Source organism: Phasianus colchicus, chromosome 1, assembly GCF_987193195.1.
Source record: "Phasianus colchicus chromosome 1, bPhaCol1.hap1.1, whole genome shotgun sequence".
Taxonomy (NCBI): domain Eukaryota; kingdom Metazoa; phylum Chordata; class Aves; order Galliformes; family Phasianidae; genus Phasianus; species Phasianus colchicus.
In genome coordinates this window covers 149,574,866-149,599,763 of record NC_143436.1, presented here as the reverse complement: position 1 = coordinate 149,599,763, position 24,898 = coordinate 149,574,866, and the positions used below count along the sequence as shown (strand labels likewise).

Genomic DNA, 24,898 nt, shown 5'->3' with positions numbered 1-24,898 from the left:
CTCCAGAAAAAATCCTTCCCAACTGGTAGTCAGCTCTTAAATGGGTCTAGGAGAGGTGGAGCCAGGCTCCACCCCTTCCTGCAGCACAGGTGAATTGCTTTCACCTGTGCTCCCATGGCTCACTCATTGCTCACCTCAGGTGATCAATCAGAGGTTCAGGCTGTGACTCAGCAGTTCCCATACAAAAACAAAGAGAAAAAAGGGAACAAAAGCCACCCAAAATTATAACTGCATATACAATGATAAAATACATATATACACATAATGCAATCACTCACCACTTGCTGACCAATGCCCAGCTAGCAATACAACTCCTTGAAGACCAATACCTTACTAGCAATGTAACACATCACTATCCTCTGACAGAGCACCCAGCAACACCCAGGCAACAGCCACCACTACTAAACTCCCCACAGCTTTATAGCCTTCTGCACAGTGTCATGTGGAATAACCCCTGGCCTAAGCAACACCAGCTGTCTAGGCTCTGCCATGGCCTATTTGCTGTGCCATAAAGGCAGCAGCTCTTTCTTGCTGAGTGGCTTGACCTGGTCCTGTTATCATCACTCTGCAACAATAAAGGCATAGATGTGCTATTAAGGCTGTTTCAGCTGAAATGTGAACGTATAGTGAATGTATAGCTTTGGCTTTATAGTAGATTTAAAGTCTTTTTTTTGTTTGTTTGTTTGTTTGTTTGTTTGTTTTCCTGATCTGTTGAACCACTTCAAAACGTGGTATGGGATCAGAATTAGACTGTCTGAAATAGTTCTTTAAATACATCCGCTACTAGTATGTTTTTTCAGTACGGGATGTGACTATATACAGTGTCTGTGCTGTGATGGACTGTAATGTGACTATTGTAGTAATCACATCCTACAAGCTAAGAATGTCTCATATTCAAAATGGAGTATTTTAAATTACAAAATAATCTATTATATACATGTAAACTATGATAAGTTTGAAAGCATTCATATTGAGCTGTATAGCCTCAAGATGGTCAACAAAGCACAGTTATTTTCTCTGAGGCATTTCTAATAAAGATTTATTGTGTATTTATGTGCAACAGAAAAAAAAAAAGCTACAATCAGATAAGCATTGTTTTGTTTTGTTTTGTTTTAGCAGTGTCATTATTTTATGAGTTTTGGTTATCAGTATTCCACATCATAACATCATGTAGTGCACTGGGAGTTAAACTGTTAATGCTCCAGATCCAGGCACCTGTCCAGAAGAGAAGAAGAACTACATACCCCAAGGGGCTTTGCAGTCAGAGAGGAGATATAACCCCTGGCAAGGTCAACTGATGTGCTCTTCTTTGTCAGGCTCTCCTCCCTGGCGCTCAACTGGACTGCGCATCTCACCTCAGTGTTATGGTGAGGCCTATTCACCTTTCAGACTCTCTCGATCATTGTATTTGATTTATTAGCTTCAATTCTAATTACATTGTATTATAGTGCGTTATCTTGCATTCCAATACCATATTTAGTAAATTAGTTTGTTTCTTCTCAGATCGTTACCACTGTATTTAATTATTTTGTGGTCCCCTGTTTCCCTTTTCCAGAGGCACGGATTCACGAAATCTGTCTGCCCCACTAGTCAGGGCCGAACTGGGCCAAACCAGCCCATAAACCATTGACAGTAATATTAATAAACATAGTAATATTTTCTCTCTTATTGTTTGAAACAATACTGAAAAATAAGTGGTTACATGTGTTAGAACCCCGTCACGGAGGGAAATCTTTTTTGTCACTATTTCCTGTAGGAATAACAGAATAGAGTAAGATATTTACTAGTAAATCAGAAGGATATATTTAAGTTTGTTGTTGTTTTTTTTTTTTTAATGTCAAGAAGTTCTAAACGCTAAAAAAAAAAAAGTACAAGATACACTGTCTTCTGTTCAGTTAGTTAAAGTTTCAGTTCAATACAAGAACATTACTGATGTTATTCATTTAATCTGCCATTCTCACACCACTTTTTTAAAAGAAAAAGATGAAGATATAGTTTGTTTAGACAAGAATTCTGATGTTTCCTCTTTCATCTGTTTTTGATGACAGTTAGTCTAAAATGTCTCAGAGAAATATTGTAGCTTGGATGAAACAAACACAGTAATGCATTGAGAACATACAGCCTTACAAATGGGCTATGCTATTCTTCTATCTACCCATGTTTCACAGAATTGAAAAGGAAATACAAGAAATTGTATCACTTATTTCATGTATTGAAAAGCTTGATTGGAGGTGTTTGGTATATAATTGTACTTGCCTACAAGCACACTGATAAGTTATTATGCAAATGGCATAGTTCTTATTGTTTTTTATTGTTATTATTGTTTATTGTTATTATTGTTTATTGTTATTATCTGAAATTTATATGCACAAGATTATTTGTAAACCTTCCTTAGTTTTCGGAGTTTACTGAATTGTTCAGAAGACTGTCTTTGACAGGAAAAGATTTAATTTCAAAGTAACTTAAAATTTTTTTCATTGTTTGTTTGCAAACTAAACTTGCACACAGTCTCATTGAATTTAATGAGTGCATGGGAAAGTACTATTTTGAAAGTATATCTGTGTCCTAAAAAGCTGGTTATACAACTCATAGTTTTTCACCTTACATGTATTTAGACAATAACCACAATTAGTAATAGTAGTAATTTATTTTATTTTATTTTATTTTATTTTATTTTATTTTATTTTATTTTATTTTATTTTATTTTATTTTATGACAGTGAATAACAACTGTGGAATTTTCCAGAGGATTAATGCTGAGCGTTTTTCATTAAATGATTTATTGATTCATTTCAGGTATCTTGTCTACCTTCTATTGTATCAAGTGCATAGAGTATAATTCAGTATCTTTCCTGTATTGCACAAAATGAATTGCCTTGCTTTTCACATCTGCTAGCTATAAATAGGCAAGTATCTTGTTAACCCACTCTGTTTTCACTTTTATCACATTTGTGCAATATGTGGATGCCTAAGTATGAAGAAAATGCCTTTATGTGATTTCTAAGATTTTCTTTCAGCCTAATACATGATTGAAATACATAAATTCTGAAGTTTAGCAGCATGCACTTTATCTGTATCTACCTTCTTAGATGTTCTGGAGGAAAAAATAAATAAATAAAATCATACCATGATTTTTTTGGAGACTTCACAAGAATAACAAAAGAAATATAAATGAAACATTAATAAGGGACTCTGCCCATCTAAAGCCATTCTAAAAATTAAGGAAGTGGAAAAAGCTTGTAAGTTATTTTGAAATGTACTGCTATTGTGGCATAGTAAAATGTTTCACTTTAACAAGTTTCTGAGTAATACGCTAATTAAACAATAAGGAAAACCACTATTTTATTTATTAAGTGACACTCATATAACTCTAGTTATAAGCTATAAAGGTTTAGAGATTATAGAGGTTTAAAGATTCCTTGCCATATTGCTGCCATCTACTTCAAGAGCAGTTACATGAAAGGCTGCTGTTTCAGTCTATATTAAATGGTAGCATTTGAATTCTAATCTTGTCATACTGGATAAAAGCATCTGGTCCACTGTCCTAACCCTAGTAGCAAATTCATATACTTAATATCCTTAAAGCTTCTGAAAACAGTTTCTAATCTGCCATCCAGAGACAAAAAAATTAATTTTTGTTAGTGGTTGGCCTAGAACCAGAACTTGGAGGTTATATTTCCCTTTGTGCCTTTGCACTTGTGCTTGCACACATGAGTGTGTGCTGTGTGTGCATGCATGAATGTGTGTAGATATTATGTGGAGGGGCAGTTAGTACATTACTATTCCCATACATAGATGTTAATTTTGTTGGTTTTTCTGTTTTTAAGAAAATGATAGTACAGTTTCTAAATTGCTTAAAAACAAACAAACAAACAAACAAAAATAGAGAGATAAGAGAGCAGTGATTTTTCTCATACTTTTAGTACTACTACAAAAAGAACATCAGAAAGTTAAGTTGATCTTTCGTTTGTTTAGGTGCGGAGATCTTAAGAATGTGATCTATGGAGACCTGCAATACATACATCAGAAAACAGTCAGAAGATGCTTTTCTCATGTTCCCTCAAGATAACCTCAACAATTGAGTAGTCTGACTTCATGCTGACAGTCTCAGACTTTACAAAAGGATGTCACTTTTAAAAGCATATATATGCTCTATTGTCTTGGAATATAATACACACTAGACATCTGTGCCAGCACTGTAACATATGATGTGCATGTTTACTTCTCTACATAATTACCTTGTATGTAGATATCAATATCAAGAAAATTGTGTGATTATTAGAACTTGCATTATTTGGGGCTTTTTGTGTTTACTTCTTCTTTCTTTTATGTAAGTTTGATAGAATATTGCTTTTTTTTCTTCTTAAGCCACACAGATAGCATTGTGGATAAAAGATCCAATAGCTTTGGAAGGCAGTGAAAAATATCGTGAAGTTGAGAAATGTGTAGACAGTGAGCATAGAACTTTCGAGTAGTTGCTAGTAGTAACCAGATAAGAAGTAGTGACGCAAGTGCTTACGTACGATAAGTGGGGTGTAGACGAAGTTGTACAAGGCTATATAAGCTGTTGCCACGAGTTAATAAACGCCATTTTACCACCCACCACATTGGTGTGCACCGAGGTAGATGGACAGACCAATGAGTCCCTAACGATTGCGAACACCTGTATGAAGCTGAAGCGGGCTTCCGGCTTCATATGGTGACCCCGACGTGACGTTAGGGAATAGTGGTCGGCCACAGGCGGCGTGGCGGGTTCCTGCTCTCGTTCCACCTCCCTTGGGGAAGGAGGTGATGACCCTAGAAGAAGGGGCTGCGGCTTAGGAGAGTGGAAGCTGGGTAGCGTCGGAAGGTACGGCCGATAGCCTATAAGGCCTGTCCGAGGACCCAGGAGACCATCGGAAGAGGTGCCCGGTGGTCGCTTGTTCCGTCGGGGAGATTACGCCCGGCGATGGAAGCCGTCATAAAGGTGATTTCGTCCGCGTGTAAGACCCATTGCGGGAAAAATTCTCCTTCTAAGAAGGAAATAGGTACAGTGTTATCACTGTTATTAAAGGAGGGGCTGCTTACATCTCCCTCGGATCTATATACCCCGGGGTCCTGGGATTCTATCACCGCGGCGCTTGCCCAGTGGGCGATGGTACTCGGGAAGACAGGAGAGCTTAAAACCTGGGGCTTGATACTTGAGGCTCTCAAAGCGGCAAAGGTGGAAGGAGGGTTCGGGGAGGAGCGGAGCGTGACGGGGTTGCCGGGAGCGGGTCTTTACTTTCTCATAGATCCGGCGAGGCAAAGATGGCGGCGACGGCAGAGAGCGGAGGTGGAGAGACGGAGAAGAAGGAGTCGCCGAGTCAGTCATGTGAGCCGACAGCTCCGCCCCCACCTTACCCTGTCCCGTCTTTATGCCCTTCTTTGGACAAAACGTCTCAGCCAGAACCGCCCCTTGAAGAACGCGATAGGGCGGTGGGCGGAGCGGGGCGGGGGAGCCCGCGGCCACGGGGGAGCCCGCGCCGGGAGGGGGGGCCTGGTTACTGACTGGGCTAAAGTTAAAGAGAAAGCGAAAGAAAAGGGCGTAGCGAATCCAGCCGCGTTTATAGTTAGCCCTACAAACACAGGCGCTTTCTCTATCGCATTGGGTTATTGCGGAATCCGATTGGCCCTCTACATGGCCAACAGGGGCGGCACAGATGATAGCGGGAGTGGGAGGAACAACGCCCACCCGGAGGTCCGCCCAGATGGTTGAGATTATCGTAATCAGCAGGGATGGTTCCCTGGAAAGGCCTGTTCTGCTTACCCCGTTAGTGGCGCAGGTGCCGGGAACCCTCTTAGGGAGGGACTTTCTGCGGGGTGTGGCAGCACGCATAACAATTTATAGTGGGGGCCACGATCTGTCAATTGTCAGCGCAGTATGCGATCCCACTGCGCTGGAGACAGGAAGTGCGACCTGTCTGGGTGGATCAGTGGTCCTTACCGACGGAAAAGCTTGTAGCGCTTCACGCATTAGTACAGCAAGAGCTTCGCTTAGGTCGTATAGAACCCTCTCTTAGTCAATGGAGCACTCCTGTATTTGTGATAAAGAAGCGGTCAGGATCCTATCGCTTGCTGCACGACTTGCGCGCAGTTAACGCTCAGTTAGTGCCTTTTGGTGTAGTTCAGCAGGGTGCGCCCGTACTATCCGCCGTGCCTGCAGGCTGGGGGGTTGTTGTTATCGATTTGAAGGATTGCTTTTTCTCCATACCCCTGGCTGAGCAAGACAGGGAGGTTTTTGCCTTTACGGTTCCTGTCCGTAATAACCAAGGCCCGGCTAGCTCAGTCGGTAGAGCATGGGACTCTTAATCCCAGGGTCGTGGGTTCGAGCCCCACGTTGGGCGCCAGCGTTCAGATGCTCAAGGTCAGGGCTGTTGCGATGGTGATTGTTTATTGGCCCTCCCTTCCCTGTAACATAGTCACAGATTTTGCTTTTGCAGCTAAGCTCGCTTTGAAAATAGGCCAAGAAGGCATCCCTAGTACGGAAGCAGCGCTTATCTTAGAAGATGCTTTGTGCACCCGAGTAGAGCCTGTAGCAATTTTACATGTAAGAAGTCATTCGGATGTACCAGGATTCTTTTCAGAGGGCAACGCAGCCGCAGATGCGGCTGCAGGGTCCCGTGTCCTGACGATCCGGAAGGCCAGAGACCTCCACTCCACGCTTCACATAGGTGCCCGGACACTCGCTCGAGCCTGTGGTATTTCCATTACAGCTGCAAGGGATGTGGTGCAGGCCTGCCCTCACTGTAATTCAGCTCCTGCTATTGGGGCGGGGGTCAACCCCCGCGGCTTAGGGCCGCTGCAAATATGGCAGACGGACTTTACGTGGGAGCCGCGAATGTCACCTCGGTCGTGGTTGGCAGTTACTGTTGACACAGCCTCCACGATGATCGTGGCTACCCAACACGGAAAAGCTAATTCTACCTCGGCCCAGGCCCACTGGGCTGTAGCTATTGCGGTCCTTGGCTTGCCAGTGCAAACCAGATCTGATGAAAGAGAACAGTAACGGGGGACTCTGAGTTTTACAGGTATGGCTCCTGTGAACGCCGAAGAAGGAGACAGCTCAGGAACCCCGAAAGAAGGCCGGGAGAAGCGTGGAGGAAACTCAACCGTTGCTGCCAACGAGAAAACGCGTTTCTAACAGGGGCATGGATGTGAAGACCTAGAAGGAATGTACTGTTTCAATCTCAGCGATCACAGTGAATCCATGCACAAGAAGCTCCAGTATCTGAAGGAACATGTCAACAAGATCGGCGTGGAGACGGACACCATCGGGGACTGGCTGAGAAGTGTGTTCGGAGGCATCGGAGAATGGGGTGTGCACTTATTGAAGGGACTGCTTTTAGTGCTTGTAGTTATCCTACTTTTGGTAGTATGTGTACCGTGCTTTCTACAAATTATGCTAGGTTGTATTCAAAGGATGATTGACCGCACAGTTAACTATCGCGTAGAATATAGTAAAATGCAAAAGGCTTGTAGGCAGTCAGGAAACGCGGCGGTATAAGGGTAGTGCGGGATTACTTTGCGATTCGGGATGTAACGGGGCAAGGCTTAACTGAGAGGACAATGGCATGTATAGGCGCAAAGCGGGGCTTCGGTTGTACGTGGTTAGGGTCCTCTCAGAATGGGATAATTACGCTTGTGCATAAGGAGGGGGAGATGTAGACAGTGAGCATAGAACTTTCGAGTAGTTGCTAGTAGTAACCAGATAAGAAGTAGTGACGCAAGTGCTTACGTACGATAAGTGGGGTGTAGACGAAGTTGTACAAGGCTATATAAGCTGTTGCCACGAGTTAATAAACGCCATTTTACCACCCACCACATTGGTGTGCACCGAGGTAGATGGACAGACCAATGAGTCCCTAACGATTGCGAACACCTGTATGAAGCTGAAGCGGGCTTCCGGCTTCAGAAATGGAAAGCAAAGAATACACCAAAAAAGCAAACAAGCAAGCAAACAGACAAACAAACCACAAACACATATATATTCTGTGCTTTCACAAGATAGGTATATTTTACACTGGATATATTTTATTTATGATATAAACTAAAGACCTTCTGTTGGAGTCAAGTTTAACTAAATTCTAACATTTACCAAAGATACTAGTCAACTCTGCATCCAAGACAGTTCCTACACCTGAAAATATATATATTATCATAGGTTACTCCCTACTCTGAAGACACTGTAACATTCATCTCTGCAAATGCCTCTTCTGGGGAAATAAGTCACTCTTGCAAACAAAATTTTAGTGACAGAGCACCTAATCATTCTTTATGTTACCAGAGAATCCAAAAAACATTAGCTTTATTAAATCTACTGCTGACTTCATTAAGGATGTTGTTCATACGTTTTATGAGATTACATAGTTCAATTTATTCAAACATACTTGAGCTCTAGTTTTTAATCAGGGCTTTTCACTTCAAGACTATGTAAAAAGTTATTTCCACCTCCCAAGAGAGCAACTAAATTTGTTAGTCGTTGGGTCATTTTGGAGAGGGAGAAGAGCAGGTATACTTAAACTGTATTAAACTGTAATTCCCAAATACAGTTGGGAATATCATTGAAACAAATGATTGTAGCTTAGTGTTAAAAATGCATTGCTATATATAATACTTTTAATCTTCTTCTGGATCCTAAGGACAGTTTTCTTGATCTTTTTGTTGTTCGTTTGTATTTGGTGGGGTTTTCTGCATATTTTTAGAGTCAGAGAATATGCCAGGCAAAGTCCTCAGCATCAGAACGTCATTTGTTTCTTCCCTTATCCTTCTTTATGTTGACATTATCTCCTAACTTTGTGGCAATGTTTTCTATTTGTTTGTTTTCACATTGACTTGTTTATTTGCTATATAAGGGATTTGAATCACCCTCCCCTCTCCATTTTAATACCCTTTCACAAAACTACAAATGAAAGCTGTCTATACTTTAAGAATAAAAATTTACCACGTTATAAACTAGCATGTTTATTTCTGAAATGAAGAGCATCCAAAATGTGTAATTATGTGTTCTAAATATTTCAAGCCAATTCTGATATGTTGACTAGTCAAAGAGCTCAGAAATCAAGTAAATTATTTTTTCACTCTGATCATGTACTCTTACTTGAAGATTTTTCATTGTTAATCTCAGCAGGAAATCTTAAATATAATATGCTTGAGATTCCCTTTGCAACTGTCTTCAAGTACAACAGCATCTGGATATGCCTTAAGAAACATTTTTTTAAGTCCTTGATTTAGCCTTTTCTTGATAACTTCAAAGACTTGAAGCATACAAAAAGAGGACTCCATATAAAAATTATTCATTCAGCCATGTTTTCTTTACTCTTTGGTGACAACTATGAAATGAAATTCCTATTATATTTTTCAGATGAGATTTGGTGTGTATATTGAGGAATCCCAAAAGACTGAAGCAAACACATATTTTACAGTGTATGCATAATAAGCATTTTGCCTCCAGCATAGCTGTCATTTGACTATAAAATGTTTTTTTAGATTTACATTCTGAATATGTAATCATGATTATAATGTTTCATATCAATAAATTAAAAGATAACAGTTATGATAGGAAAGCAGCAAAATAACATGTCAAAGTCAGTTTACTTTCCAATTTCCCTTATCAATCATCACACAATCATAAGTCTTCAGAGTCTCTACAGGCAAATAAATCTGTAGACGTGTTTATTTTTGTTGTGAGGATTTTTTTTATGCTTTTATTTGCTCCCCAGAAAATGTTTACATGGTGATGTGCTTCCTCATCATGTGCTAATTTCCCATATTAGTCGTGAATAAAATGAAAAATTGATGTGTGGACTATTTTGTGCTGTGTTGTTATTGCTGCAGTGCGTGTCTTTGCTAACTTTGTCTGGATGACTGAATTTCTGGCTTCTCAATTCACTTGCTTTTCATGAATCCACTTCTTTTACTTTTGATTGGAGACTACCTTCCTGTCGTAAACAGCAAGCAATCTTGTTCAGCAAACAGTGATTCCGTGGTATGCTAGAGATACTCTTACTTACCATGGAATGAAAAACAGCTTATTGTGAATGGCTGTTACACAGAGCTAAATGCTCCTTCATTGTTCCTGCTGACTTAAACTAGTCTGGAGAAATTTTCTACCAAAAGATTACCCACAGTAAACAGTTCAACATCATCCAGCTTGTTCTAAAGAGAGAGATTTTGAAAGAAATTACTTAAACCTTTTTAATAAATAAATCTATTAAAAATTCACATGCTGATTTACAGTCATGTTGGAAGCACATATTTCAAAACCTTTCATTTTTGTTAAATTTCTCAACAGAAATATGTAAGTTTAAGCATTACATATATTTTCTGTGCAGAACTGTACATCCAGAAATAAAAGACTTCATAAAACATAGTGTATCCAATGATTTATAGTGAAAAGCTATACATTCAGTGAGATAGGTTCTGACTGAATACCCCCAAGAAGAAAGTTTCATGAGTGTTATATTTTGAACAATATACAGGAAATTATAGAGATGAAGTGAAATAATGTCAAAAGATGGAGATAAAATTTATCACTTGGATGCTGTTCTTCTGCTGTCTCACAACAGATTTTCACAAATTCTTGTATTGCCATTTTTTGTATTTTATCTTTTTGTGTCTTATTTTTGTGTTGCCAAATTGTATCTTACAGTTTGCATTTTGAGCTGCTACAGTCTAACATTTCAAACAGCACATTCTCACTTAGAAGATCATGCTTTAACTCGGACAGAACTTAGGAAGCTGGATGTCATCACCCAGATCTTAAACTGCAGGTCTTCATGTGGCTGGAACAACAGAGTGTGGCCATATCTGTGTGAGCTGTACTCTAGGTACAGTATTGCCAGCTGAAGGAGCAATGGGAAGAGGTGAGCAGACTGCATAGCAAAGAGAAGATTGCACTTCACAGAGACTTTGTAAAGACAAAAATCTGACCAGCACGTTACAAGTAAGAAAGAATAGCAAGAGGATGTACTTGAACAAGAAGATTGAGATACCAAAGATGGAAGTGTTTGGAAGCTTCTGACTTTTAGAATCAGAAGAGCCTCCATCTTCAGACCTGACTTTATGAAATTGGTGCAGTACCCTAATCACCAAAGAGAAGGGTCAGACTCCATTTAGGAAAGCTTCAGAGCCAACTGGGTTGAAAACATTATCTTCTCCTCCTTCCCAGTGGAGGGGAAATGTGTGGATTGCATCACAGTTTCATAGAATCATAAAGAGGCTTGTGTGAGGAAGGGACCTTAAAGATCACCTTATGACAATCCCCTTGCTGTGGGGAGGGCTGCTAACCACTAAATCAAGCACTATATCAGGTTGCTCAGGACCCCATTCAACCTGGCCTTGAACACATTCAAGGACGACACATCCACAGCTTCTCTGAGTAACCTGTTCCAGCACCTCACAATCCTCAGAGTGAAAATTTTCTCCTTAACATCTAGTCTAAATGTCCCTTCTTTTAGTTTAAAATAATTCAACACTGTCCTGTCTTAGTAAAATTCTGTCACTCTCCTAATTATAAGCTCCTTTAAGTACTGGAAGACTGCAGTGAGGTCTCCCCTGAGCCTGCTCTAGGCTGAACAAGTCCAGCTCTCTCAACCTTTCTTCACAAAAGAAGTGGTTCAGCTCACTGATTTTCTCCACGGTCCTTCTTCGGACCCACTCAACAGCTCCATGTCTTTTTTGAACAAGGGACTCCAGACCACAGTAGAGTGAGTTGGGGTTCAGGATGCAAGTGTACACTGTTGATTCATCTTAAGTTTTTTGTCCATCAGAAACTTTGCCTGCCCCTCCTTCACAGCTTAGCTCTTCTGAAAAGCCTGCAGCTCCTGATTGTAATGCCTCAGTTGTGCAATTTGTCCCATTAAATTTCTGTAACAGCAGTTAGGTTATAACTTTCTAATTGCACCATTGCTTCCAATCCTCTTTGTAATCAGTGAAAACAAAGCACTATGGATTAACTACACTTAAAACCAGCAAGGGAGAATGATGAGGACATGAGGACATTGTTGCTGGTGCAAAGTCCATGAAGATGGTTAAACAAACAAACAAACAAACAAACAACTTAATTTCCAAAATGTCTTGCAACCTGTGACAGACTATAACCTAACTGGTTATAGGAATTGCTGTGGAAGGTAGGGGGGGATAGAAGATTTTAGACTGTATAAATATTACTGTGAGATATTTTTAGTGGACTGTTGGAAATCTATTGCAAAATATGTAGGGTGAGGATCGAAGTGGAAGAATGAGATATTCCAGACTAGTAAGGGAGAAGGTATAGGAAAATTCCAGGAAGGAGTTCTACTTTTTTGAGAAATTTTATGTTTTTCAGATTATGTACATGCAATACGCACCAATTCTGTTTTACATGCAATTGTGAAACTTAAATAGTCATCACTGTGATACTTAAACTAAAAAGAAGCAAATAAGATTAGAACCTCAATTAATGTATTTTGGTTTTTTTATGAAAGGATGACTTTTAAATAACTTTCTCAGCAACTCTTGACAGTACCATATTAGAGCAACTGTCAAAATAGTATCCTTATTTTCACTATCATTCTGAGGATCATCTATTTCATTACATTATCACATCCAAACTTTTATGCTTTTTATTTTTGTTCATCATTTATTTATTGTTATTGTGTGGTTCATCTTACATAGCTTTGGTGACCCCAAGTTCATCTCCCTGTAGTACACTATTCTCACACAAAATCACAGAATCACAGAATCACAGAATGGCCAGGGTTGGAAGGGACCTCAAGGATCATGAATCTCCAAGCCCCTTGACACATGCAGGGCCACCAATCTCCACATTTAATACTACACCAGGCTTCCCAGGGCCCCATCCAATCTGGCCTTGAACACCTCTATGGACGGGGCATCCACAACCTCTCTGGGCAGCCTGTTCCAGCACCTCACCACTCTCTCTGTAAAGAACTTTCCCCTGGCATCCAACCTAAATTGCCCCTCCCTCAACTTAAAACCATTTCCCCTTGTCCTGCAGTTATCAACCCTTTCAAAAAGTTGATTCCCTCCTGTTTGTAGGCTCCCTTTAGGTACTGAAATGCTGCAATGAGGTCACCCCGCAGCCTCCTTTTCTCCAGGCTGAACAAGCCCAGCTCCCTCAGCCTGTCTTTGCAGAGGAAGTGCTCCAGTCCCCTGATCATCATTGTGGCTCTCCTCTCTCCAACTGGTCTCTGTCTTTCTTGTACTTCAGATGGGGCCTTACAAGAACAGAGTAGAGGGCGACAGTCACCTTGCTGTCCCTGCTGGCCACTCCTCTTCTGATGGAGCCCAGGATACCATTTGCTTTCCAAGCTGCAAGAGCACACTGCTGACTCATGTTAAGCTTTTCATCCATCAAGACCCCCAGGTCCCTCTCTGCAGGTCTGCTCTCAAGGACCACTCCTTCCAGTCTGTGTAGATGCCTGGGATTCCTCCGGCCCAAGTGCAAAACCTTGCACTTTGCCGTGTTGAACCTCATCAGGTTCACCCGGGCCCACCTTTCTAGCCTCTCGAGGTCCCTCTGAATGGCATCCCTTTCTTCCACTGTGTCAACTGCACCACTCAGCTTGGTGTCGTCAGCAAACTTCTCAAAGGTATATTCCCTTTCCTTAAGCTTGTTGGCTTGTTATCCTTTGACGCTCTTATTGAATTAGCATGAGACTTTGATTATTGCCAGCTTTAATGTCAAAAATTTAGGCAAATAAATAATTGTTTCAAATATAGTTAACAAACATACAGAGGAGTTGACTTAGTCAGGACTTAGGGACTCCATTCTCAATAGGACATAACACACTAAAATTCTATACTTTAGAATAACAAGAACAGCAACAACAACAACAACAAACAACCATAGTAAATGTAGTAGCTTTAATAGGCATGTGTACTTAAGTCTGAGGAAGACAGTCAAAAGAATATCTGAAAAATTATCTGAGGATAGAATAAAGGTCAGGTAAAGATGCTATAACCAAAACTCAGAGTAAATGTATACTATCTATCAAATACCATTCAAAACCAATATAATTCTGCAGGAGAGAAAAGCTGGTAATAAGGATATAAAGTCGAAGGCTTATCCAAATGAAGAAAATAGAGGCATAAACTCTAGCAAGTTAAATATGGAATTGTTGTAAGAAAGGCCAATAAATATTTGGATGAAAAATCTACCAAAACCATAAAAACAAGTAATGAAAAAAATCTTATCTGTTTCAGAAGATGGAAATATACCTTTTGGTAGATGCAGCCAATAGAAAAAAATGAGAAGTAAAATTGAGTATCTAAAAGTAAAAATTCTAGGCAAAAACACTACAATATATTTTCATGATGGTGTCCACCATGGGAGATTCCCACAATGAATCAGATGGGTGTTTCAAAAATAAATGTAAGTAGAAAACTTCTTAGAAAAAAAAAAAAAAAAAAAAAAAGAGAAAATAAAATGAAATGGACACCTTAGACAAATGATATTTGTCCAAGTAAGTAGATCTCAAAGAGAACTCACAGAACTCAAATATAAATGTCAGCATCCTATCTGTTTAAACCAGCCTTTGTAGAAAAATGAAAATTGTCACATTTAATAGCACATTTGAGAAAAAGGACTTTAGCTGTTAAGAGGAAACTACAGCAAGACAATTTTTATATTTAATGAAAGATGGAATTTGTAGACAATTAATATATTTGTAATATAAGAAGGATACAACTTCAGATCCTTTTTATTAGAAATTCTTAGCTCAAAAATAAATAGGAACTTTCATAGTAATCAAGCAACACATTGTTCTGTCATCTATTCTGCAGTGCGTTTCAAAAACGAACTTCAATTCTAATGTATTTTAAATAAAAGACTATGAAAGAAATAAAGAAAACAACAGTTCCTGTAAATGATTAATAACTGACTACAAGATAGGAAATAGGGGATATGAAGTGAAAATCTTCACTGTCTAGGGAATTTACCATCTTAATCATCAGAAAACTGCACTGTTCAATGTATTAGTAAATGACCTGGAAAACAATGCTGGTAGCATTAAATTATTCAGGATATATGCACAGAGGTCTTTAAACAAATATCCCACAGTACTACAAAGAGCACAATGAAAGGGAAATCTGCTGATAAATGCAAAGCAGTTAATACAGGAAAATGTTTTAACAAGACATATCATTGATCATCAAATGAATTATCATTTTAGGAAAGAGGTAAAGTAATTAATCAGGTTTAGTTTCAGACTAAACATAATTAAATTATGAAATTTGCCAGCGTGTATACATGTGAAAGATATTACACAATTAAAACAAGATCAGAAGCAGTCAACAAATAATAGATTTAGTAGAGGCAATCAAGAACAATAAACATAATCTACATCTGAAAAAGTACTTATTCCCAGATATAATGACAGAGAAAATACCATTCTTCACTTACTGTTATGTTGCTTTTCCTAAGTATAGGCTAATAAATTCTGGTAAGTCATGACTGTTTTTTAACCCTTTTGTACTATAAGGGTAATAATACATTTTAAGTTTTCACTGTCAGAATGAGTTAGGCTTCACAAAACAAGCCTGAGTGATATTGTTGTATTTGTTATTAACACGTTTAATAGCATTTTGTCCTTTCTGAGTTTAAAGACTAGGATTTAAAGCTAGTACGAAAGGGAATTCCAAAAGTGTAGTACAGCATACTTTTAATCATTTTTGAATTTCAAAACTAGTTATTATTTTTTATCTTTTCATTAAACAATAACAGAATGTTGTTTTTATAATCTTAGTCTCAGACTATCCACTGTGTAAATGGATGTGGTTTTCACTCCAGATTTGCACAAATTACTTTCCTGTATCTATGATGATAATTTATTTCAATATTTATCATATCTTGCTTTAAATAGACCACAGATTCCACTGAAACACAAAAAATTTCTTCTGCTAAAGCTGTCCAGAATTAACTAATAAACAGCATACTTAAGTTTATCTGTTTACATCAACAGGAAGCAAACCTTATACCTTTTAACTAGAAACAAAGTAAGATTGATTTGCATAGCACCCACTTTTGATGCAAACTAAATTTTGAATAGAAAATTTCAAAGAATTTCTGATCTACTCAGTCATCTAGGAAAATCCAAAGGTATTGAGCCCAATTCACAATAACTTATAAAATTCTAACTCTGAATTCTGTTCCACATACATCATTTTGTTTAAATGAAGAATGAAATTACACCTGTTACAATGCATAGCCCAGCTGAAAAAAACTTTGGGGGTAACAAACATGGACTCACCAAGGAAGAGTCCTGCCTGATCAACTTACTGGCTTTCTATGATGGTCTAATTGTGTCAGTGGGCAAATGAAGAGCCAGATGTCATCAATCTGGACTTAAGTCTTTGTCCTGGTTCCCCACTATATCCTTCTCTCCAAATTAGAAAACTGTGGATTTGATAGGTGCACTGTTGAATGGATGACGAACTAGTTGTGAGATTGCACACAGAGAGTGGTGGTCAGTAGCTCAGTGTTCAGATGGAGATCAGTGAGGTAGGTATCACTGAGATAGAGATCAGAGAGGTGTCATGACTGGGCCCAATGCTCATCAACAACATAACAACATTGGCAGTGGGATCGAATGCACTCTCAACATGCCTGAGGGACGAGATGCCATCCAGAGAGAGACTTAGACAGAACTGAACAGTAGGCCTAGGAGAACATCATGAGGTTCAACAAAGCCAAATACAAAGTCTTGCACCTGAGTTACTGCAACCTTTACTATCAATACAAGCTGGGGCATGAAAAAATCTAGACCTCTTGAAAAGGATTTGGGAGTACTGGTAGTTGGCAAGCTGGACATGAGCCAGCAATGTGCCCTCGCTGCCCAGAAAGCCAACTGTATCCTGGGCTGCATCAAAAGAAGTGTGATCAGCAGGGCAAAGGAGGTGATCGTGCCCCTCTACTCTGCACTGATGAGTCCTCACCTGGAGTACTAAATCCAGATGTGGAGTCCTCAGTACAGGCAAGACTGTTGGAGCTTGTCCAGAATTCCACACAAATGATCCAAGCGATGGAAGACCTTCCCTACGAGGACAGGCTGAGAAAGTGGAAATGTTTTCAAACTAAAAGAGAAGAGATTTAGATTAGATACAAAGTTTTTTGGAATAAGTAAAGTGAAGCACTGGAATGGGTTACCCAGAAAAGTTGTAGATGCTCTGTTTCAGTAAACATTAAAGGTCAGGCTGGCCAGGGATCTGAGCAACCTGATCTAAATGTGAATGTTCCTGTTCATTGCAGAGAAGTGATTAGTTGATCTTTTAGGTCCTTTCCAACTCAAATGATTCCATGATTCTATGATGTTTCTATTTTTTTCAAAATAATTTTGTGCAGAAAAGACACTCTAAGTGCTGTAACAATTTAAGATTGCGCTGCCATAAGTCATTAAAATATTACAAGGGATTAGAATAATAGAATCAATCATAGAGTACTCAGAATTCAAAGGAAACCACAAGGATCATTGAGTCCAACTCCTGGATCCACGCAAGAATCTAAAAATTAAACCATGTGTCTGAGGGTGCTAATTACAAATAACAAATTATTTTTCAGATATCCTAGAGATGCAGTAGAAAAAAATTGGAAATAAATAATCAATCATTCAGCTGACAAAGGTTAAGATAGCATGTGTAGCTTAATCTTTCCACTGTGAAGGTTTTCCATTTTTCTCTTGTTGCCTTTGATTTTCTTTCTTTCATTTTTTTTCTTCTTGTTTTGCAATTTAAGTAAGATTTCCTGTATCAGATATTACAAAGATAACCCAAAATATTATATTGGTCCAATTTGCTGTATGAAGGTGACAACACTATTCAAGGGAGACTAACTGAATCACACAACTGTAATTCCATAATACAGAAAAATATTTGCTATTCTAGCAAGTGGGAGACCACTACAGCTATTAACTACAAGCTAATTCAATTTATATATTACTTATATATACTGGAGAATAAATGGCTCCATATTGACAATACTAGCAGGATTTTTCTTTAACAATTTTATTGGAAAATGAAGAAAAGTTCTTGTCAGGAAACTGAGTGTAATTAAGATGCTGCATGCATACTATAGGAAAAAATATCAAAATATCAATGAAGTTTTAAAAACTAAAAATGGAAATTAAGAGAATCTTTCCATGAGACTAATATTTAAATTAATGTAAAGCACAGAACTGAACAATAAATGTACTTATTCTGTTTATTTACTCATCCATTTTCTATGTTAATACATTCTTTAGTGCTTAAAGTACAAGTCACTAAAATTAAATATAAGGGGGAAAAAAAAAAAAAAAAAAAAAAAAAAAAAAAGCCAGAAAGATAAAAAGCCCTGTAACTGTGAATTTCTTACTTGAAAGGAGATATTTTATATTTTAAGGCTCCAAGTAAAGAAGAAGAAGAGGACAGATAAGCTGGTATGTAACCATAAAGAACTTATAGCAATCAGTCCATATTAAAATCATAAATTCATATATCTTTTCTTTCATGATTTATGCATGAATATCACCTGAACATCATAATAGTGTCTTCATTTGAAGTGAGCTTCCAAAAATGAATTTCTTCATCTTGAAATGCCTCTCAAAGTTCAAACTACATGGTTTCTCCAGGCAGATATGATCTTTACTACGCTACTTCCATTTCATCTTTATCTACAATTTATTGATTCACAAGGGTCAAAAGTATACATCTAGTATTAAATAAATAAATAAATATCACAGAAGAAGTCAAATAATATTTAAAGAAATTTAATATTCTACTCTTTCCATCTTTTGGAAGATGGATCAGTCCCTATTGACTGTAATATTAATAATAATTTTTGCAAAATCGATGTCCTCAATTTTTCAATGTAAATTGAAGGTAAAAACAAAACTCTTATTAGTATGCATTCTTGCATGTCTTTGTCCCTCTGTACATTACCTATAATAATATACTTTCTCTTGTACTTATCTCAAAGATCTACTCCCTTAACACCTCCAGAAACTTTATAATAGCAATGCGTTTAGCTCAAAAGCACCTGGATTTGGTGTGCTTCTGAATGGCTGAGGAGAATTTTTATTTCCCCTTAGGTTTTTTTGGGTTTTTTTTTTTTTGTCTTAAACAAAAGAGGAATATTAAATTAAACATTTGAATGTTACAAGCATTCAAAAATATCACTTCTAGAAAACTGTTACCATATATATGCAATTTGAAAAACTTTTCTTTCTCACAGTATATTTGGTTTTATTTTAGATAATTGTCATATTAATAAAGACAATTAATGAATAATGCTATATTTCTGAACAGAGCCGTACAGTGTTCTCATTCCTATCTTTTGTTCAAAGATTTTCCTATATAAAATGTGAAACAAATCTGGCCTGGGGGAATTAGAATGCTGTAGCCATAAGAACAGAACCACAGCTTTCAGTTATACATGGTGTCAAATCTACATGGTCTCAAATTAACTAATACAGAAGGTGGTTAGTGAACTCTCTTCCAAGCTTCTAAGCTACAACAAAAACACTCTTCAAACTTGTAAAAAGTAAGGCAGCAATCCCCTGCTCCAATTTAGACCTCTGTCATGGATTCAGAGTATCCCTCTATGTAGAGACAACTGGCATTTGTTACATGTGCCATAATCAAAACCCTCAAATGAATTGCACAAATATAAAGTTGTTAAAAGCTACATGACAACTCTGGTCATCTGTACATCTTTCTTATCTGTGAATACGGAAGTAATCATAACAGGCAGAACAGCATAGACATAGTCCAGGTTTCATTTTACCTGATCAATGATTTCAGGGATAGACCTTTGTAGGTATGCAAAGTTTGCAAAGTTATGACTGATCAAGGTCAAAAATCAGTACACAAGGCTTGCATGAGAAATTAACAATGATGAGAATCCAGCAAAATGCCAAAAAGAGATTAAGGGACTGAAGCATCTTTCATGTAAGAGGAAGCTGTAAGACCTGAGAGAGTTGAGCCTGAAAAAGGGCAAGTTCAAGTGAACAAAGAAGAGGGAGTCAGATTCTTCTCACTGGTGCCAAAAAGCATAATGCACAGATTGAAATGGATGCTATTCTTCCTGAACATAGAAGAAAGGTTGCTCACTCTGAGAGCAGCTGAAAACTGAACGGGTCTACCAGAGAGGCTGTGATGTATTCAAGTGTGGAGATACCTGACTGGATATAATCCTGGGCAACCTGCTGTGTGTTAACATAACCTGATAGAAGCATGGCTAAGAGTCTCCAAATGTGTCTTCGGACTTAACCATTCAGTGATTCTATCCTCTCCAGTCACCTCAGCACTTTCATTTATCCTCTTTGCCTTTCCCCAAGTAGCCATCATAAACCTAACAGACACATTAGTTTCACACCATGTGTGCCACCTCTAGTGAGTTCAAACTAGTTAACACCTCATACTGCATTTTTAACTGTGTTAATTAATGGCTGTGATTCTACACCAGGAAAGCTGCACAATCACAGCAGAGGAATCCAGACTAAATATTATTTAAACCAAATTTGCATTTCTTACTGTAATTACAAATGAGAAATAATCACTCAGGGTTAGCAATTATTTGTTTTTAAATTCACAAATAACTTGCTTATCTAGGTTACCTTGAGAGATTTATAACAAATTATGTTTGGTTTTGCTTTTTTTTTTGTTTGCTTGTTTTCTGGACATGCTGAAATACCATTGGAGATATCTGAAAAATCTAGGACTTCATTCAAGATGTTCTTGCTCAAACCTCACTGGTTTAAAATAGTATAGGTTATAAAAATGTAATTACATTGGTAATGAGTTCAAGATGTGTCTTAGAACAGATAGGATGTGATATGAACACTGACACTAATTCTTGATATTCATTGTTACAATTGGTATGTAGTAGTAGTAAAGTAATTAAGAGCTAGAATCAAATTATCTTGCTTAGACCTTACTGTCATTTTATTTATCTAATAAAATCCATTTATCTAAAAGCATCAAGGACTGTCTGAAGAACTGTGTATTGCATTATTTAAAAAAGAGAAGAAAAAAAAAAAGACATTAAAAAACATCAAGAAAAGAATAAAAAGAATATTTAGAATGATCCAATCTATAAGTAATGTAAATGTTTTTTTCAAACATTCTTAAAAGCTTTACTTTCTGTGTTGTGCTTTTTTTACTGTATAAACAAATCAGAGAAAAAAAAGGAAATAAGAGTTCTATTTCCCATGTAAGTTTTCTTACTTTATCCTTTTCTACACATGACCTCACCTCAACAGGAATTCAATCATAGTACAATGGTTTCTAGTTTCTAAATATCCTACCTAGCACAATTAACCAACCATTTACAGGACACTGGAAAGTAAGAGTGAAACAAGAGCAAGAAAACGGTTGGGGGATGAGGGGAATCTCCTTAAAAGCAAAAACCTGCTAAAGGACCACAAAGTCATTCATCTGCAGAACCTGCACGTGCCTTTAATGGTGCACAAATAGTGCCTGGTTAATTCCAGCATCTGCATGGTCTCTTTTCTTCTCTGAATTATACAAAATTCACAAGCAGTACAGATGTGTTGTGGTTTGTCTAAGGCTTTTTCATGTTCTTCACTTCTCCTACTTTTATAAGAATTATTAAAAACAAAATGAGCCATTTTAATTCTGTAAGTGCTAAATGCTCCATTTAAAATCTAATTGCAGTCCAACCAGTCATAGTTAATGCAACAGCTAAACAAAAGATATTAAGTATAAAATAATAAAATTCTGCGTTTCAGAATTTGAAAATTAGAAAATAACTTGATTGAACAAGCTGTAGTGCAACAATACATACATCACAGAAAATATGAATCCATTCCAAAACAAAATGCTAAGTAGGATAATTTATATAATCATTATCCCATATTTTCTTTTTCTGAATTTTTCTCTTTGACTTTTTTGCATTAAAGTATGTATATATATTTCATTTAAATTATCAAATGTTTACTCATTATGGTTATCACTGTACATGGCTTTTGGGACTAATACATCACTGAAAATATGCTGTTTATAATTTCGAATCCTCAGCTTTATCAATTCAAATTTTAACTTCCCTCTGAAACTGGAATATCAGCATTCCTTTGTGCTCAGCAAAATGTTCTGGTGTAGAGAACATAGGGATTTTTCTTTTTTATTGTGCCTTCTCATAGGCTTTTATTCAGAAAAATAGTTAAACATGCTCCCAAAGTAAGAAATGTGTGCTTCTTATTCCTGTTCTAAAATTTCCCAGCTTTCCAGCTGTGAATATATATAAACCATTCTAAAAGCAAGACATATGATGATGTATTTCATTCACAAGGGTTGCTCACAGCACAGTGTTTTCCAGAATAAATTAATATAATTTGAGAACAGATACCAATAAACCATGCTTCACAAATTAAAAATTATAAATCACATCTCGCAAAACTTCTTTGATTTTCCTTTATTCATTTTCCTCACCACTGACTCTCTTCTTTTACAATATTTATAGAATCATAGAATCATCTAGGTTGGAAAAGACCTTCAAAATCATCAAGGCCAACCACCAGCCTGATGTATCAAGTCTCATAACTAAACCATGTCCCTTAGTGCCACATCCACACATCTACAAGGATGATGATTATATCACTTCCATAGACAGCCTGTTTCAATATTTGACATCTCTCTCCACGAAGAAATTCTTCCTAAACTTCTCTTGGTGAAAATAGAGACTATTTTCTTGTTCCCCTGCCCTATGATTTGTCAGTTGAAAACAAGAAATCAACACCTTTCTCAATGCAATTTTCGTTCACGTAGCTCTAGGGAGCAATCAGATCTCCATTCAGCCTCCTTTTCTCCAAATTGTTCCTGCTGGTCACACTATTTCTGGTGCCAGCCAGGATGTCAATGGCCTCATTGCCACCTACAGGCACTACTGGCTTGCATTCAGCCAGTCATCAGTTGGCATCCTCAGGTCCTTTTCTGGTTGGCCATTTTCCAGCCACCCTTTCCCAGGTGTAGGAATCAGCATTGTAGAATATCATGCAATTGGATTCAGCCTATCAATCCAGTCTATCCAGATCCATTTGCAGTCTTTCTATTCTCAAACAGATACACAACATGCCTAGCTCAGTGTTATCCACAAACTTACTGAGGGTGTATTTGGTTCTCTCATGCAGATCATTGATCAAAATGTTAAAACAAAACTGATTTCTGATACCAAGATCTCCTTTCTTCATCCCTTAAGTCTCCTTCTCAGATGTTCTTCAATCTCTTATGCCTCTTGACATTTCAAGCTGCTCCAAGGTTTCATCTCCCCATTTCTGCTGTCATAATTCTCAAGTCGCTTATGCATGCAGACATGCATAATTGGACTTTCCCTACCCTTTACTAGCCTCCTGGCTTCCTACATTTAAACAATAGATACTACAGAGAGGAGGCAGTAAGACACATCGGAGTTATCATTCAAAAGACTAACACAACATCAGACACTAATCACAAAAGATTAGTGATAATAGACTATGACTATATCTGACAGACTATTCTTTTGCAGAAAGTGAATAACCCATCAATTTTAATAACAGAATTTAATGCTAGCACAGTAATCTATAGTTTGCAATAGAAGGTAATGCCCAGCTGTGTATGGAACAATGTGTATCAGCTAAAAAGATAAAGAAAAAAAAAAAAAAAAAAAAAAAAAGAAGAAGAAGAAGAAAAAGAAAGAAAGAAAGAAAACAGGGATATGAAAATATTTTGCTTACTTATCACTTCAAAATCCTGAAGCAAAGAGAGCTTAGAGACTGCACCATGCCCTGAGATGTGTAGCACTAAATGTGTCCGATAAGAAGGGTGTGCTGTGCTTATAAATATGTAAACCAGCAGAAGTGATTCACTGTCACATTGCCACTGCTGAAATGCACCACCTACCACCTCACTTGCTATTAGGCACCGTTTGGTCTGCATAAAAATTCAGCAAACGTTGATCAATGTTAATGGGTACATTGTTTTTCCCACATAGAGGAATTACATTCCACACCTTTATTTCGCATGCACTTCCAGGCCAGACAGTTTTGTCAGAGTGCCCCTCTACTGCCATCTGTAGGACAGCAACAAAATGTAGCAAAATATTGGTGGGAAAGTTCAACCCCTCCAATCACATCACCAACATCTGCTTCTGAATTCATGGGAAAACATAATAAAATAGAAGGCCTTACTTTTGGAGAAGCCCTCATGTATTGTTATTAACACTTTTTCTTGTTCCCATTTTGTCTGTCTTAGCAAATCATTTTTATCTCACAAGTTCTACTTTGTTTCCATTTCTCTCTTTTATCCCAGTTTGGGGAAGCTGTGTGATGCTGAGTTGTCTGTTGAGTTAAACCACAGCAACCACGACGCAGAATAAGAGCATTTAAGGCATCAGTAGCTTATATACTTGGCCTTTGTGTACTGCAGATGAATCAAATGTTATATGTCTGGTATGGAAAGAGAAGAAAGCCTGACAGCAAAGCCCTAAATCCTGTTCGGCATTATGATTTTTATTTTTTTTTAAATACAAATGTTTACCATTACTGAAGAAATCTATGATGGCAAAATCAGATTTAAATATATGGATTTTTTTTTTTTTTTCCTGTTTCTGAAGAAACAGTCATAAAAAGAAAAGGGTGCTGATTTTCAAAGGAATATGACTAGGTTAAATTGTATATGCATATGTTTTGTCCCAAGTTTTGGAAGAATTGTTTGTTTTTCAAGTCACAGTAACATTCTGGCTATCTTTGCTCAAATTTTGCAGTACTTGCTGATAAAAAATATTTCATTGTTTCCATGGAATCACATTAATGATCTAATTTCATCCAGAAATGTTTCTAGGTATGTATTTAGGTCTAGGTACATACTTTCTGAATTGCATAAGAATAAATGCATTCCTAAGCAAACTTAGA

At 37.6% G+C, this 24,898-nt stretch overlaps 1 non-coding gene across 1 annotated transcript; it reads left to right on the top strand.

The window, feature by feature from the left end:
* The first annotated feature begins 6,291 nt into the window (after positions 1 to 6,291).
* TRNAK-CUU (transfer RNA lysine (anticodon CUU)) lies at positions 6,292 to 6,364 on the top strand. The gene has a single exon. It is a non-coding gene; the product is annotated as a tRNA-Lys (tRNA).
* The last annotated feature ends 18,534 nt before the right edge of the window (positions 6,365 to 24,898 follow it).